This window comes from Ovis canadensis, chromosome 16, assembly GCF_042477335.2.
Source record: "Ovis canadensis isolate MfBH-ARS-UI-01 breed Bighorn chromosome 16, ARS-UI_OviCan_v2, whole genome shotgun sequence".
Lineage (NCBI taxonomy): Eukaryota > Metazoa > Chordata > Mammalia > Artiodactyla > Bovidae > Ovis > Ovis canadensis.
The window spans coordinates 64,470,359-64,486,539 of record NC_091260.1 but is presented as its reverse complement, the minus strand read 5'-3'; the positions used below and the strand labels follow the sequence as shown (position 1 = coordinate 64,486,539).

General features: G+C 36.9%; 1 protein-coding gene across 3 annotated transcripts in view; it reads right to left on the bottom strand.

Moving 5' to 3' along the window:
• Window positions 1-16,181, bottom strand: part of CDH12 (cadherin 12) — a 1,193,930-nt gene that overhangs the window by 355,975 nt on the left and 821,774 nt on the right. For 2 of the 3 annotated variants that reach the window (XM_069556583.1, XM_069556584.1), the window contains exon 4: window positions 13,222-13,319. The exons of the other annotated variant lie outside the window; for it this stretch is intronic. The gene's annotated coding sequence lies outside the window, so the exon portion shown is untranslated. The remainder of the gene's footprint in view (window positions 1-13,221; window positions 13,320-16,181) is intronic. 3 annotated transcript variants of the gene reach the window in all.

The window sequence follows — 16,181 nt, the reverse complement described above, 5'->3', positions numbered from 1 at the left end:
ATGCAGGAGACCCCGGTTTGATTCCTGGGTTGGGAAGATCCCTTGGAGAAGGGATGGGCTATCCATGCCAGTATTCTTGAGTTTCTCTGGTGGCCCAGAAAGTAAAGAATCTGCCTACAATGCAGGAGACCTGGGTTCAATCCCTGGGTTGGGAAGGTCCCCTGGAGAAGGGAAAGGCTATCCACTAAATGGCTACCCATCTAAAGCAAAGTATGGAAAGAGGATTGGAAGGGCATACATAATATACTCTTGAGAAACTGTTTCTACACACATGGAGACATGGAAGATGGATGACAGGAAATCATATAAAGAATAAGAGGCATTGCATTGAGAACTGATACTAGTAAGCCATGACCTGAAGTATATGATCAACTCAGTTTTGTACATCTGGGGTCTGACGAAAGAACAAAGTAGATTAAAACTCATCATGTGGGCAACTCAAGCCTGGAATCCAGCTGTTAGAGATGGCGTGGTTTTATTGCTGGAGAATGTCATCCTGAGTGATGACACAGATGACAAACGATGACAGGTTGTGGAAACCTTCTCTAATAATACATCTTATGTCACATTAGGATCATAATATATTTGGAAGGGATGGTAGCATTCATTGATCAGTGTTTTTTCAGTAACTCCCTTAAGAAAATGAAGGTTTCATACACTGGTACTGTATTGTTTTTAAAAGTATAAACACATCACTGTCTCTGAGATAATTATTTTTAGATTTTACACTGTATAATTTGAGCAACATTTATAAATTTTACGAAGCAATTAACAGAATATTTTGAGTCAAATGCTTGAAAAAAGAAGTATCATTAAAACATGTGGGAAAAAATGCTGCCTACTTTACAAGGATCTGATCTTTCACACTTCATATTCTTGTTTATGATACTTAAATTTGAAGGAGGCAATTCTCCAGGCACCTTTTAAGTTTCTGCTAATGAGGTACTGACTGTCCTCGAGTTCTGAACCATCTTTTCAAGGATGCAAGATAGAGAACAGGTCTTTCACTGGAAGAAAAGACAGTTCTACTTCAAGTCTTGGGAGACAGAGATAATATCTCCACCCAGAGCAAAAGTCAAGCCTGCTTACTGTCCTTTATCAATGATTCAGGTTCCTCTCCTGTACTTCAACACACTGTGTTTACAGGTGTCACTTGGTCCTTTCCGCATCACCTTATGGGATTCAAGGGCCAGGAAGGACATGAACAAGAAAATGCTGCTACACTGGCAACTGCTGTCACTGCGAATCAGGAAGTGCATTGTCTCTTACCCCTGAGTCCCACGCTTTCTACCAGCATCCTTGAAATTGGCCGGCTAACTTGTTAGCTTGCAAGCAGGGTAAAATCTCACATAGTTTTTAACAGTAATCAAGAGGAAAACTATCGGACACACTCTGTGCTCTGAAGTTTTGACTCTCTGACTATATCACAAACAAGTACTGTATATTTTATTTATTGAAGACTTTGGAAGAAAATCCTCAGATTACCAGAGGGGCACAGACAAGGACTTGTCACAGATAGCTGAAATACTCAATTGTATCATGTAACCTGAATACTTCAGGATGCTGTCTGGCCCATTATATATTTGTTATTTTCTTGAATGGTGGGTGATGGTAATCACCTATTGCCCTTTTCCCATGATCTCATTTAGCAACACCTCTATAGAGGTAACATTTGTGTTACAACTCAATGTGTGTGCATGCATGCATGCACATTCGTGTCCAATGCTTTGCGACCCATGGACTATAGCCCGTCAGGCTCCTCTGTCCATGTGATTTCCCATGAAAGAATACTGGAGTGGGTTGCCATTTCCTTCTCCAGAGGATCTTCCCAACTCAGGGATCGAACACCTGTCTCCTGCGGTCTCCTGCCTTGGCAGGTGGAGTCTTAACCACTACTGCCAGCTGGGAAGCACAGAAACACCACCATAGAGGCAACATGCATGTTACAACTCAATGAGCAGTCACTTGTCAAAATATTTCTAGGATGACAGTAGTAATCTGACAAAATAAGAATATTGATAAAAGGGAGTTGGAGAAAAGAGAAATATACCTTTCTAGAGTCCCCTTGAAAGGTATATTTATATTTATGGTATATTTATATTCTACAATAACTGAAATATTAAATAAAAGGTTAGGTAAGAGGAGTGTGGATCATATGCAGCTGCTCCCTCATTTTTCCAGACACTAACCCTTTAGGCTACAATCATAAATCCAGGAACATTCTCTATACGTTGTTGAATAATTCAGTTTGAGTTTCACTACATATTTGGTGCTCTTGGTTACAAGTGAATTTTCCATTTACATAATCACATTCTGCCCACTTGAATATTCCCTGTGCAGTTGCACTTTTATATAATATACTTGTTCACCATCTGTCCTCAATTTTGGTCAAGAGATGCTTCATATTTTTCAACACTTTGCATGGTAATTGTGCCACCCCAAAAGTCATTTTTGTTAATACACTTCTGGCTTATGTACTGTCAGTATGACACTTCAGGCTCTCACTAACTGAAAGATGGCTTGCCTTTAGAAGCAGTACATCCACCTATCAGAACCAAAGAGAATGTTCCTACAAGTATATTTGAAATTTCAAGTGCATGCATACACACATATACTACAATTATTTTGAAGGCATTGAATGAAATACATGAGTTGGGGAATATAAACATACACCTCTATGTATCAATTATATATGTTTCCACTGTATATTTTATTTTAAAGTTATAATGAGATATAAAAATAATTTAATATTACATTAAAAATTGTTTTCTTTAGGTCTTTCTCTTTATGATTGTAATAAAGACTACTGTATTTAGTGATAATTCAAATATTAGGTAGGGTCAGTATCTATGCTATTTCTTTTTTCTGGTAAGGCGAAAGGAAAATTAAATGTACATGGTAGGTCAAAATTTTTTTGTTCTTTAAAAAAGAAGAATGCTTCAACTTAATTACTTTGTTTAGCTTCTCCTAATAGATTTTTGATATGAGAAATTTTGATATGCGTAAGAGTATTTTCCCTTAGGACAAGGATCTAGTTTTCCATTTCAAAAAGAAAAGCATACATATATGTTTTATGTATGTGTGTGTGTGTGTGTGTGTGTGTGTATATATATATATATATATATAGAGAGAGAGAGAGAGAGAGAGAGAGTCATGAGTCATTTGTCTTTTTGATGCATTCATGTGTCTATACAAACACACACACACTGTCTCTCTCAAACATATATCTTCATTAAATTTAGCAGTTTTAACTACTCTTCCAATGTAAAAATATCTATCAGTTCAGTTCAGTTCAGTCGCTCAGTCGTGTCTGACTCTTTGCGACCCCATGAATCGCAGCACGCCAGGCCTCCCTGTCCATCACCATCTCCCGGAGTTCACTCAGACTCACGTCCATCGAGTCCGTGATGCCATCCAGCCATCTCATCCTCTGTCGTCCCCTTCTCCTCCTACCCCCAATCTCTCCCAGCATCAGAGTCTTTTCCAATGAGTCAACTCTTCACATGAGGTGGTCAAAGTATTGGAGTTTCAGCTTTAGCATCATTCCTTCCAAAGAACACCCAGGGCTGGTCTCCTTTAGAACGGACTGGTTGCATCTCCTTGCAGTCCGAGGGACTCTCAACAGTCTTCTTCAACACCACAGTTCATAAGCATCAATTCTTTGGTACTCAGCCTTCGTCACAGTCCAACTCTCACATCCATACATGACTACTGGAAAAACCATAGCCTTGACTAGATGGACCTTAGTCGGCAAAGTAATGTCTCTGCTTTTGAATATACTATCTAGGTTGGTCGTAATTTTTTTTCCAAGGAGTAAGCGTCTTTTAATTTCATGGCTGCAATCACCATCTGCAGTGATTTTGGAGCCCCCAAAAATAAAGTCTGACACTGTTTCCACTGTTTCCCCATCTATTTCCCATGAAGTGATGGGACCAGATGCCATGATCTTCGTTTTCTGAATGTTGAGCTTTAGGCCAACTTTTTCACTCTCCTCTTTCACTTTCATCCAGAGGCTTTTTAGCTCCTCTTCACTTTCTGCCATAAGGGTGGTGTCATCTGCATATCTGAGGTTATTCATATTTCTCCCAGCAATCTTGATTCCAGCTTGAGTTTCTTCCCGTCCAGTATTTCTCATGATGTACTCTGCATAGAAGTTAAATAAGCAGGGTGACAATATTCAGCCTTGACATACTCCTTTTCATATTTGGAACCAGTGTGTTGTTCCATGTCCAGTTCTAACTGTTGCTTCTTGACTTGCATACAGATTTCTCAAGATGCAGGTCAGGTGGTCTGGTATTCCCATCTCTTTCAGAATTTTCCACAGTTTATTGTGATCCACATAGTCAAAGGCTTTGGCATAGTCAACAAAGCAGAAATAGATGTTTTTCTGGAACTCTCTTGCTTTTTCCATGATCCAGCGGATGTTGGCAATTTGATCTCTGGTTCCTCTGCCTTTTCTACAACCAGCTTGAACATCAGGGAGTTCATGGTTCACGTATTGCTGAAGCCTGGCTTGGAGAATTTTGAGCATTACTTTACTAGCATGTGAGATGAGTGCAATTGTGCAGTAGTTTGAGCATTCTTTTGCATTGCCTTTCTTTGGGATTGGAATGAAAACTGACCTTTTCCAGTCCTGTGGCCACTGCTGAGTTTTTCAAATTTCCTGGCATATTGAGTGCAGCACTTTCACAATATCATCACTGAGGATTTGAAACAGCTCAACTGGAATTCCATCACCTCCACTAGCTTTGTTCATAGTGATGCTTTCTAAGGCCCACTTGACTTCACTTTCCAAGATGTCTGGCTCTAGATTAGTGATCACATCATCATGATTATCTTGGTCATGAAGGTCTTTTTTGTACAGTTCTTCCGTGTATTCTTGCCACCTCTTCTTAATGTCGTCTGCTTCTGTTAGGTCCATACCATTTCTGTCCTTTATCGAGCCCATCTTTGCATGAAATGTTCCCTTGGTATCTCTAATTTTCTTGAAGAGATCTCTAGTCTTTCCCATTCTGTTGTTTTCCTCTATTTCTTTGCATTGATTGCTGAAGAAGGTTTTCTTATGTCTTCTTGCTATTCTTTGGAACTCTGCATTCAGATGCTTATATCATTCCTTTTCTCCTTTGCTTTTCACCTCTTTTCTTTTCACAGCTATTTGTAAGGCCTCCCCAGACAGCCATTTTGCTTTTTTGCATTTCTTTTCCACAAATCATCAATCCAAACATAAACCAACTTAAAAAAAGTCAGTATAAATTGTCTAAATCTTACTCTTAAATTTACTGTAAATATTTTATAATTAGATTAATTGCATAGCCTATCACTCTTTTCCCCTGCTCTCTTACCCAACTCCTAACTTCATTTAAAACCTTTTTCAAATACTAAGCATGTATATCTATCCAAGCTTAGCAGAGTTCAATCAGACTATTTAGCATAATAATTAGGTAAATTTTCTAGCATTGATATTAGAGAACCATACAGTTTAGCAGAGTTTTTTAGTTAAAACCTGGACAGGATTACCCATTCTGTAACTTTCTGGCTGTGTAATTTCATGAATGATTTTTACTCTTTCTCAGAAAATCTCTCTAAATATCCATTTCTTTTCCTTTTTTTTTAGTTTTATATATTTATTTACTTTACAATATTGTATTTTTTTTTTGCCATACATTGATTTGAATCCACCATGGGGGTACATGTGTTCCCCATCCTTAACCCACCTCCACCTCCTCCCCATCCCATCATTCTGGGTCATCCCAATGCACCAGCCCTGAACACCCTGTATCATGAATCGAACCTGGACTGGTGATTCATTTCACATATGATATTTTACATATTTCAATGTCATTCTACCAAATCATCCCACCCTCGCCCTCTCCCACAGAGTCCAAAAGACTGTTCTTTACATCTGTGTCTCTTTTGCTATCTCGCATACAGGGTTATTGTTACCATCTTTCTAAATTCTATATATATGCGTTAGTATACTGTATTGGTGTTTTTCTTTCTGGCTTACTTCACTCTGTATAATAGGCTCCAGTTTCATCCACCTCATTAGAACTGATTCAAATGTATTATTTTTAATGACTGAGTAATACTCCATTGCATATAAGTACCACAGCTTTCTTATCCATTCATCTGCTGATGGACATCTAGGTTGTTTCCATGTCCTGGCTATTATAAACAGCGATGAACATTGGGGTACATGTGTCTCTTTCAATTCTGGTTTCCTCAGTGTGTATGCCCAGCAGTGGGATTGCTGGGTCATATGGCAGTTCTATTTCCAGGTTTTTAAGGAATCTCCACACTGTTCTCCATAGTGGCTGTACTAGTTTGCATTCCCACCAACAGTGCAAGAGGGTTCCCTTTTCTCCACACCCTCTCCAGCATTTATTGCTTGTAGACTTTTGGATAGCAGCCATTCTGACTGGTGTGAAATCGTACCTCACTGTGGGTTTGATTTGCATTTCTCTGATAGTGAGTGATGTTGAGCATCTTTTCATGTGTTTGTTAGCCATCTGTATGTCTTCTTTGGAGAAGTGTCTGTTTAGTTCTTTGGCCCACTTTTTGAATGGGTCGTTTACTTTTCTGGAATTGAGCTGCAGGGGTTGCTTGTATATTTTTGAGTTTAATTCTTTGTCCATTGCTTCATTTGCTATTACTTTCTCCCATTCTGAAGGCTGTCTTTTTACCTTGCTATAGTTTCCTTTGTTGTGCAGAAGCTTTTAATTTTAATTAGGGTCAGTCTCTACTATAAAGCCACAGGCATCAAGACACTATGGTACTGGTACAAAGACAGAAATATAGATCAGTGGAACAAAATAGAAAGCCCAGAGATAAATCCACGCATCTATGGACACCGTATCTTTGGCAAAGTAGGCAAGAATATACAATAGAGAAAAGACAATCTCTTTAACAAGCAGTGCTGGGAAAACTGGTCAACCACTTGTAAAAGAATGAAACTAGAACACTTTCTAACACCATATACAAAAATAAACTCAAAATGGATTAAAGATCTAAATGTAAGACCAGAAACTATTAAACTCCTAGAGGAAAACACAGGCAAAACACTCTCCAACATTAACCACAGCAGTATCCTCTATGACCCACCTCCCAGAATATTGGAAATAAAAGCAAAAATAAACAAATGGGACCTAGTTAAATATCCCTTTCTGATAAAGGAACAATTTAGTAGTCATGCCAAATGTCACTGTAAGAGAATATACACAAGTAGATGACCACATTCTATAGCACACCGTGAACTGTCCAAAAAGGGTAATTGTGGTTTATTTAATACTAAATTTAAAATACGTCCACAGGAACAGTTATCCAAAACAACATCAAAATAGCGTAAGTTCTCAGTCTCTCTGCTTTTTTCTCTTTTCTTTATTATAATTTCTTCTGAGATCATGTGGGTTGTTCTTATTTTAAAAATCTTCCACTTCTCTTTGCTACTCTGTGGGCTTCTTCCCTGAGGAGAGGGGAGGATCCTGGTCTTAAAGAACAAATCCAACTAATTTCACTACTGTTTGCTTTTCACCACTAGCTTTCAGCATTACCTTTCCTTTGTTTAATATTTACTATATGAAGGATTACACATTGTCTCTTAAGAGTAGTTCAATAAAGCCAAGAACAAATGCACAAACATGAAACTACTAAGCTCTGAAATATTTTATTTTTGCTTTTATTTTTCTATTAAATGATATATATTCATTTTAGAAACTTTAGAAGCATAGTAAAAAGCAGAATATATAAATCTATAAATCATTCTTATAATCTTATTATGCAGAGTAAACCGAAGCTAACTAATTTTTAGGAGTTCTAGATTTTTGGATATTGCCATTTTATTAAATACAATTTCCTATGTATTTTAAGCTGGTTTAACTGGGTACCATTCATCAGGAGAAAATATATTGAAATAAGTTGGAATTTGATAAAAACTTATAGAATTTTATAGATTTTTTAAAAGAGATTATCTTTTAATGATACTATTTATTTTTATAAGTAAGTCAACTGAGTCACCAAGAGATAAAGAGATCTCTCAGAATCTACACACAGAGTAAGTTGTGAGATAAAACAAAAGAAAATAATATTCAAGTTGCTCTGAAATCTTGGCTTTTCTATCCATTAATATTAAGCTTTCCAGAAGAGGAGGAAGACAAGGGCAGGGTGGACAGAGAGAGAGAGAGAGAGAGAATAAAGACATTGTTTTGGAACGATAGTATAGACTATACTGTAATGTTAAAAAAGTGCCAGGAGTGGCTTATGGGCAGTGTGGTAGGCTAATTAGTTATAGTGTTAGTAGCATGGTGGTATCCGACTCTGACCTCATGGACTGTAGCCCACTAGGTTCCTCTGTCCATGGGATTCTTCTCGCAAGAATACTGGAAAGGGTTGCCATTTACTTCTCTAGGATATCTTCCCAACACAGGGATGGAACCCAGGTCTCCTGCATTGCAAGCAGTTTCTTTAGCTTTTCAGTTACAGGGAAGCCCCTGCACTGGCTGTTTGGGTTGTTTGCCTATATGACCCGAGGGCACATTTCAAGCTCAGCTCTAGCTCTCTTCTGATTGGCTGGGATGTGCTATGGACTGATTTATAAGGACTCTATCAGTTGATTACTCTTTCTGAAGTTAGCCAAACAGAGACGTTGAAAAGCATCTCATGCCCAAGAGAGGCAAACTTGGATATTTCTTCCCCTCCAGAATGTTGGGTGCTATCTCTAGCAGTTGCCTCTAGTTTCCACAAGATAGCCAGCTTGATTCCAGCTCGGACTGGTCACCCAGCCCCAGAACTTTAGAAATAGTACTCCACGCTGTCCAGTACATTTTGTCAGTAGTGGCTTTTATGTTTCTTTAGTATAACCAATTAGTTTCTCTGCTTTTCTACTTTGTTATCACTTCCCTCCATTGAATTCCCTCTATTTCAAATACGCTAAGTGTTTTTTGTCTTACTGGTTGGATTGCAAATGATACAGTGTTTTCTGAAATCTTCCTTTCTATGTGACTCCTATATTATATAAAAATATATCATTTTCTATGTGACTATTTCTTAATATTATAAAAACATATCATTAGTCTTAAGGAATATACTATTCTGCATTTGATTTTGTCTTCAGAGCTGTAGACAATTGTTTATACATATAAAATGTATCTAACTATAGAAAATAATCATGAAGGATTCAATTTCTAAAGAAAAGAACTCTAAAGGTGATTTTTTAAATTGGTAAGTAGTTTTACTACCCTGAGAATTAAAAAAAAAAAAAAAAAGGAAGAAACATTAGCAGTGAAAAATGTTGCATATTCTGATAGTTGCTACTTAAAAAAATAAAGTAGTAAATTTTTCTTTCTTTTTTCTGTTGTTTTGGGGTAGAGAAATATTGTGGTTTCCACATAAGGAATTAGTGTATATATATGCATTCTACTTGAAAACACATTCTAGCAATTCTTTCTTCATAGTGGCCCACAAGAGGAAAATCCAAGATACTAGTAAACTGTATGCCCTTTCTCTTAAAGGGAAATCAAGTACACATGTGCAAATCTTCTCGTTCAAGAATAAGAAAGAAAATGGTTCCCAGAGAAAATAGCCCAGTGGATTTGAAAACAAAGAGTGGAAGATTTTGCAGCCTTACAGATTTGCTGCAGTGGCTGTGAATCTCTGGAGAGCAATCTTGAGGCTAACAATCCAGGAACAAAGAGGTTTAAAGTTTACATCTTGGTTTCAGTCTATAAATCCCAGGGTAATCTACATTCTCTTTTAACCACCCAGATAAACACCCTTTTATTTACATAGATTCTATTTGATAGCCTTCAAACACTTATCAAGTCTTAATGCTCTTGATAATATTGACAACATGACTTTCAGTTATCTCCTAGGACTGCCTTTTATACACAGACTTGGGTGTGCTATGCATTTTAACCACAAGATCACATTGTCTGTTTCTATAATAGTTATGTTTACAGCATACAGCTTTGTTCCTTGGATGGTTTAATTTCATTTTCGATTGTCATTTATTCTTAATGAGTTTAGAACATTCACATAGCTACAAGCATATATTTTTACTCAGCTTCAGAAATGTATATGAGAATAAGATTAGAATATGCATTATACAATTAGTAGCAAAAATGGTGTTATATTGACATCAACTGTTTCACAGCAACCTTTCTTAAAATTGGTTTTATTTCTTTTTGTACATTCTATTCATAAAATAGCCAGTTCAGTTTATCCACATGAGCTGCAGTATTAGGGTAGCACATGTTCCCTTTGATCAACCAATTAGAAATGCACCAAAATTGATATCAGGGCTGACTTAGTGACGTGAAGTGCAGTCGCTCAGTTGTGTCTGACTCTTTGCAACCCCATGGACTGTAGCCTACCAGGCTCCTCCGTCCATGGGATTTCCCAGGCAAGAATACTGGAGTGAGTTGCTATTTCCTTCTGCAGGAGATCTTCCCAACCAAGGGACTGAACCCAGGTCTCCCACATTGTAGGCAGAAGCTTTACCATCTGAGCCACCTGGGAAGTCTAGGGCTGACTCAAATTGCCTTTTATTGATATTGTACCTTTGGGCTGTAACTAAGATAAACAGAATTTGGGCTCCATTACTTTACCTTCAGTGTAATAGCCATAAATATGTTACCATACATGGTAGAAGGGATTTTGTAGATGTAATTAATGTTGCTCATCATTTAACTATAAAATAGAAAGGATATCTTGGATTATATTATAGGGATAGCCGCTATAATCGCATAAGCCCTTAAAAGCAGGTTTTTCTTCCCTCTCAGTGCAGAAAAGGAAATCTAATAGATATGGCCAAAAAGTAAATCAGAGGGATTCAAAGAATCAGGATGCCATGTGCCAATGTTGTTGTGTAGATGAAAGGAGGGCAAGTATCCAGGAAATGGGAACAAAAAGGACTGAATTCTACCAACTACAAGTAGACTTTAGGAAGAGAATTCAAGCTTGAGAGGAGAAGTGTAGCTCTGATTAATATCTTGCTTTTAGTCCTATGATCTTAAAAAAAAAAAAAACACACTTTGTATTTTGTATTGGGGTACAGCCAATCAACAATGTTGATAGTTCCAGGTGAATGTTAAAGGGGCTCAGCTATACACTTACAAGTATCCATTCTATCCCAAACTCCTCTCCCCTCCAGGCTGTCATATAACATTGGGCAGAGTTCCATGTGGCATACAATAGGTCCTTGTTGGTTATCCATTTTAATGATAGCAGTGTGTGTGCGTGCTCAGTCATGTCCAACTCTTTGTGACCCCATGGACTGTAGCCCAACTGTAGCCCACGAGACTGCTCTGTCCGTGGGATTTTCCAGGCAGGGTTGCTGGAGTGGGTTACCATTTTCTTCTCCAGCAGTGTGTACATGCACACAATTCTATGATGCTTTAGGCACAGAATTAGCCACACCATACTGGACTCCTGCCCTACACAGCTACAAAATTATAAATGAGTGTTGCTGCGTTATGGTAGTATACTATGAGGCAACTGGTCACTAACACAGTGACTCACACCATCTGCATTCAGCTCTGTTGAAGCACCTGCAACACTTATTTTAATGCTAGTGGAGTTTTCCATCATTACTGCTTTTAAGACTTGATTGCTAAGTGTGCTTTGCTGTTGTTTGATTGCTTGTTTGTTTCTTTTACCAAGAAATAAGAAGCAGTGCATTATGCTGGAGTGAGAGGTGAGGGTTATGATGGCTCATATTAGGACTGTCTCTGTTTTGCTTCTGTTTGTAAACTCATTCAAGTCAGGGAGCCTCTCTGGATCATCATTCCATCACCAGGACATAAAGAAAGGTTGTTCTGATTTTCATGTCAGTGTTAAGGTGCTATGATTCTATAAAATATTCATGAAACTTCTTAAATATACTGAATTACTTTCCAGTTGCTTTGAAAAATATAAAAAGCATTTAAGACATTTTTTGACACATTCATTAGTTTAAATAAATACTTAAAAATGCTTAATGCATGAATACACAAATCAAGTTCTGAAATGTGTGCTGCAGAATCCAAGGACTATTCTACTCCCAAGAAAGTATATCATCCTTATGGGTTATTGGCTTTTGATTTTAAAAACTGGGCATAACCCAGTTCTAATACAATGTGTTTAAATATTACTCAGTTTAAATCCATAAATGTTAATGAGTACTTAAATGCTGGGCGGCATAAGAACCAACAAAGATAAATGAGACAAAGCCCTGATCTTGAGGTTACAGCATGGAAGGTAAACACTTATGCACACTAATGAGTGTAATATAATAATAATGTTACTGCCAATAATAGCTTTAGCTCAGATGGTAAAGAATCTACCTGCAATGCAGGAGACCTGGGTTCGATCCCTGGGTTGACAAGATCCTCTGAAGGAAGGTACAGCAATCCACTCTAGTATTCTTGCCTGGGGAATGCCATGGACAGAGGAGCCTGAAGGGCTACAGTCCAAAGGGTTGCACAGAGTCAGACACGACTGAAGCGACTTAGCCTGAATGCATGCTAATAATAGCCAGTTCTCTTAAGTACTTTTTATGCACCAAATTTTTTAGTTACTCTACCATTTAAACCTTATAATAAATAAATAAATCTAAATACTATCATTATTTACACGTAACATATAACAAAACAGCAGTACAAGTCATCCAAATCTTTTGTCCACAGTCATATATCTAGAAAATGATGGAAAATATTTTTATATCTAGCACCCATGTCTTCTTCCTTTGTTTTTTTCTAAGAAGCGTAGGTCAAATATATCTATTTAATATATGTATTTAGACATATGAAGTCAGAAAACACTGAAATACCTCAAAATCAAATTCATAATATTTCCGCTGAACTTAATCTTCCTTTCTGATTCCTATTTATGTGAACAGTGAAAGTGAAAGTGAAGCCATTCAGTCATGTCCGACTCTGAGTGACCCCATGGACTGTAACCTACCATGCTTTGTCGTCCATGGGATTTTCCAGGCAAGAGTACTGGAGTGGGTTGCCATTTCCTGCTCCAGAGGATCTTCCCGACTCAGGGATCAATCCTGGGTCTCCCGCATTGTAGGCAGACGCTTTACCATTTGAGCCTCCGTGGAAGCCTATGTGAATGGTAACCACCTTAATTAGAGGCAGAAACCACTTGAATTAAACTTAAGCAAACTATTCTTTACCACATTCTCTCCCCAAAATATAATTTCAATGCATCACCCAGTTTGTTGATTTAGCTTCTACCTACCTTAAAGCCATTCATTAACTTGATCTCTATAACCATGACCTCACTACAAGTGACAATTATCTCCTGTGACTCTGGTTTAGATGAAAAAACACCATTCTCTAAAAAAAAAAAAAAAAGAAAAAGCATTGTAGTGGCTTCCTGATGCAAAGGCAATTAAAAACTGAAAATGTTAAGATTGACTTCAAAGCCTAAAATTAGGCAATTATGTGCTTTTTACTCACAGAGCTTTCAAAAATAAGAGTACAAAACCTTTTATTAAATTGTCTACCTTTTCTGTTTTTTTTTTTTTTTTTACTTTTTATTTTAAATTAGAGTATAGTTTATTTTCAGTGTTGATAGTTTCAGGTATACAACAAAGGGATTCAGTTACCCATATATAAGTATCTTTCTTTTTCAGTTTCTTTTCCCATTTAGGTTATTGCATAATATTGAGCATTTGTCCCTGTGCTACACAGAAGGTCTTTGTTGGTTATTCATTTTATATATAGCAGTGTGTACATATCGATCCCAGACTCCCTAACTATCACTTCTCCTCTCAAATTTCTATCTTTTCTTATTGTCTAGTAACCTAAAATGTTGAAGAATAGTCATCATAATACTCCCAAACAATGTTGTCTCTTTCTCTCATTTATTTACAAGCTCCCATCCACTTTGCATGAATCCCTTCTTCTTCCCTCCTACCCTCTTCTACATCATTATCTCGGAATATGTCATATATGGCTTCTTTTAGGAATGTCGTCCTCCAGTCTCTCTAATGGCTTTTCCAACTATAATTAGGAGAAAGTGTTTATTTGGTATGAGGGAAAATGGATGTCAAGTAGTTTAGCAAATGCTCTGTTCTAGGGAGTTATAATTGGAGTCACCAAGTTGAGGGTTGACAATTAAAAAACAGTGAGAAGAGAAACAGCCTGAGAAGAAGATAGCAATAAGATTGCCTTTTCACTTCTTATACATATCTCATGGCTTCCAGTCCAGACAGAGTCTGAAGACTACATGCTCTGGTTATCAGGAGGAAAATACTACACCTTGCTCAATTTCACATGTCCTCTAGTTTCAGTGTAAGGTTTTGAGCATTGAAATTCTCTTTGCCTTCAATGAACTCAACATTGCTAAAGAACAGTGTCATATCAGACACCCCTGAATCTTCTATTTCTTAAGTCACATTGAAAATGGGACTTGGATTTGAATGTATAAATTAGATGCTCTTGTCATAGTACTTTATATCTTCACAGGCAAAAGTATCTATGCCTTGATCGTCTTTTTTCTTCCCTCATATAAAGCAGAGCCAATATTTATGGGAGCAAAACAGAAATGTGATATACACTCTAATTTTAAAATGGCTATACTTCAAATACATATCAGAAGTCCCTGGGTTGCTTGGAGATTATGGATTTTCATGGCTAAACATTAGTACTATTCTCAAAATAAAGGGTGCTAATAAAAATTCCATTAAAGGGGAGACAAATTTGCATTTGAACAGGAAAGCTACATTTCACAAAGAGAAAGCCTGCTCTTTTTGAGAGCAAAGCTAAAATGTAACAACCTTGCCTTGTTGCTTCTTATTGATTATTTTTGCACCCCTAGGAAATCAAGGGGAAAAATCTCAGATACTTTATTTCCTTGGCTTTGTAGAGAACTGAATCATCACTTTCTTTTCTGGTACCTGAAACTCCCAGTGATACTGTTTTTTTAATGGATCCAAATTTTTAGAAGTTAAACATCTTTCTACTGAGTATCATCTAAGTTGTGTTGGACTATATAAACACAAAGTTAATTTCTGTCTTGACTACAGGATTGAGAACTGAAAGGAATACCATGACAGGAAAAACAAATATAGTATTCAGTGGATTTGAAATTAGTCTTGTAGTCTTCTGTACATGGCCACATGCTAAAATATCTCAAGAATAAAAGACCAACATTATATCAGTGTTTGAAGTATCTTGCACATGAGGAAAATTACATTTGAGGTTCTTAAAGCAATTGGTTATTCAAGTTCACAGACAAATGGAAGCAAGAAAAAAAGATACTGTAATATAAATCTATGTTGTATTTTTATCAAAAAAATAGAAGGATATTTGCATGAATTTTACAATTTGCTGTTTTAATGAAGGAAGATATTTTACTTTTCAAAACACATTGATATGAAGAAGTTAATTTAAGAAGGAAGATAATCAGATGTAACGGTTTCCTAAATGGTTTTGTTCACTTTTCTCTTTTATTCTTCATTGGAATGATTGTCTAATGGAAACAATCTCAGCTTTATAAAATGAGCTGGGATCAAATGGGATGAAGCATATTTTATCTACTCCTTACATGCCAGTCCCTTTATTCAGTTAATCATAACATGCTTGTGCTCAGCCTCTAAATCTTATCAGACTCTTTTGTGAACCCATGGACTGTAGCCAGTCAGGCTCCTCTGTCCATGGGATTCTCCAGGCAAGAATACTGGAGTGGGTCTCCTTCTCCAGGGGATCTCCCCAAACCAGGGATCGAACCCATGTCTCTAAGTCTCTTGCATGGCACGCAGATTCTTTACTACTGAGCCACCAAGGACTACATCAAACATACAGATTATGTTTGTATGTATTATATTTGTGAAAAACAAATTTAATGAGTTTGTAGTCATAAGCTTATTTTTTTCTGTAAAGACACAAGAGAGATAACAGAAGAATAAGTACTTAGTGACAGAAAACTGTTTTAAAATTTTGTATGCTTATAGCAAAAGTGCTATATACAATTACATTTTTAAAGGAATTGCTTATTGCAAAATTATAAAATTACCACAGTAAAACACTGGATTTACATTTCCTTTAATCCCAAATTTAAAATTCAAACTTTATAATTATACCTATATTATATGCATTCCTCCCACCCCGCTTTTTTACTTATGAATGGAAGACAAATTCATTGAGATATTTCATGTTTTGAGATGCATATTAAGCATACAAATGACTGATTTT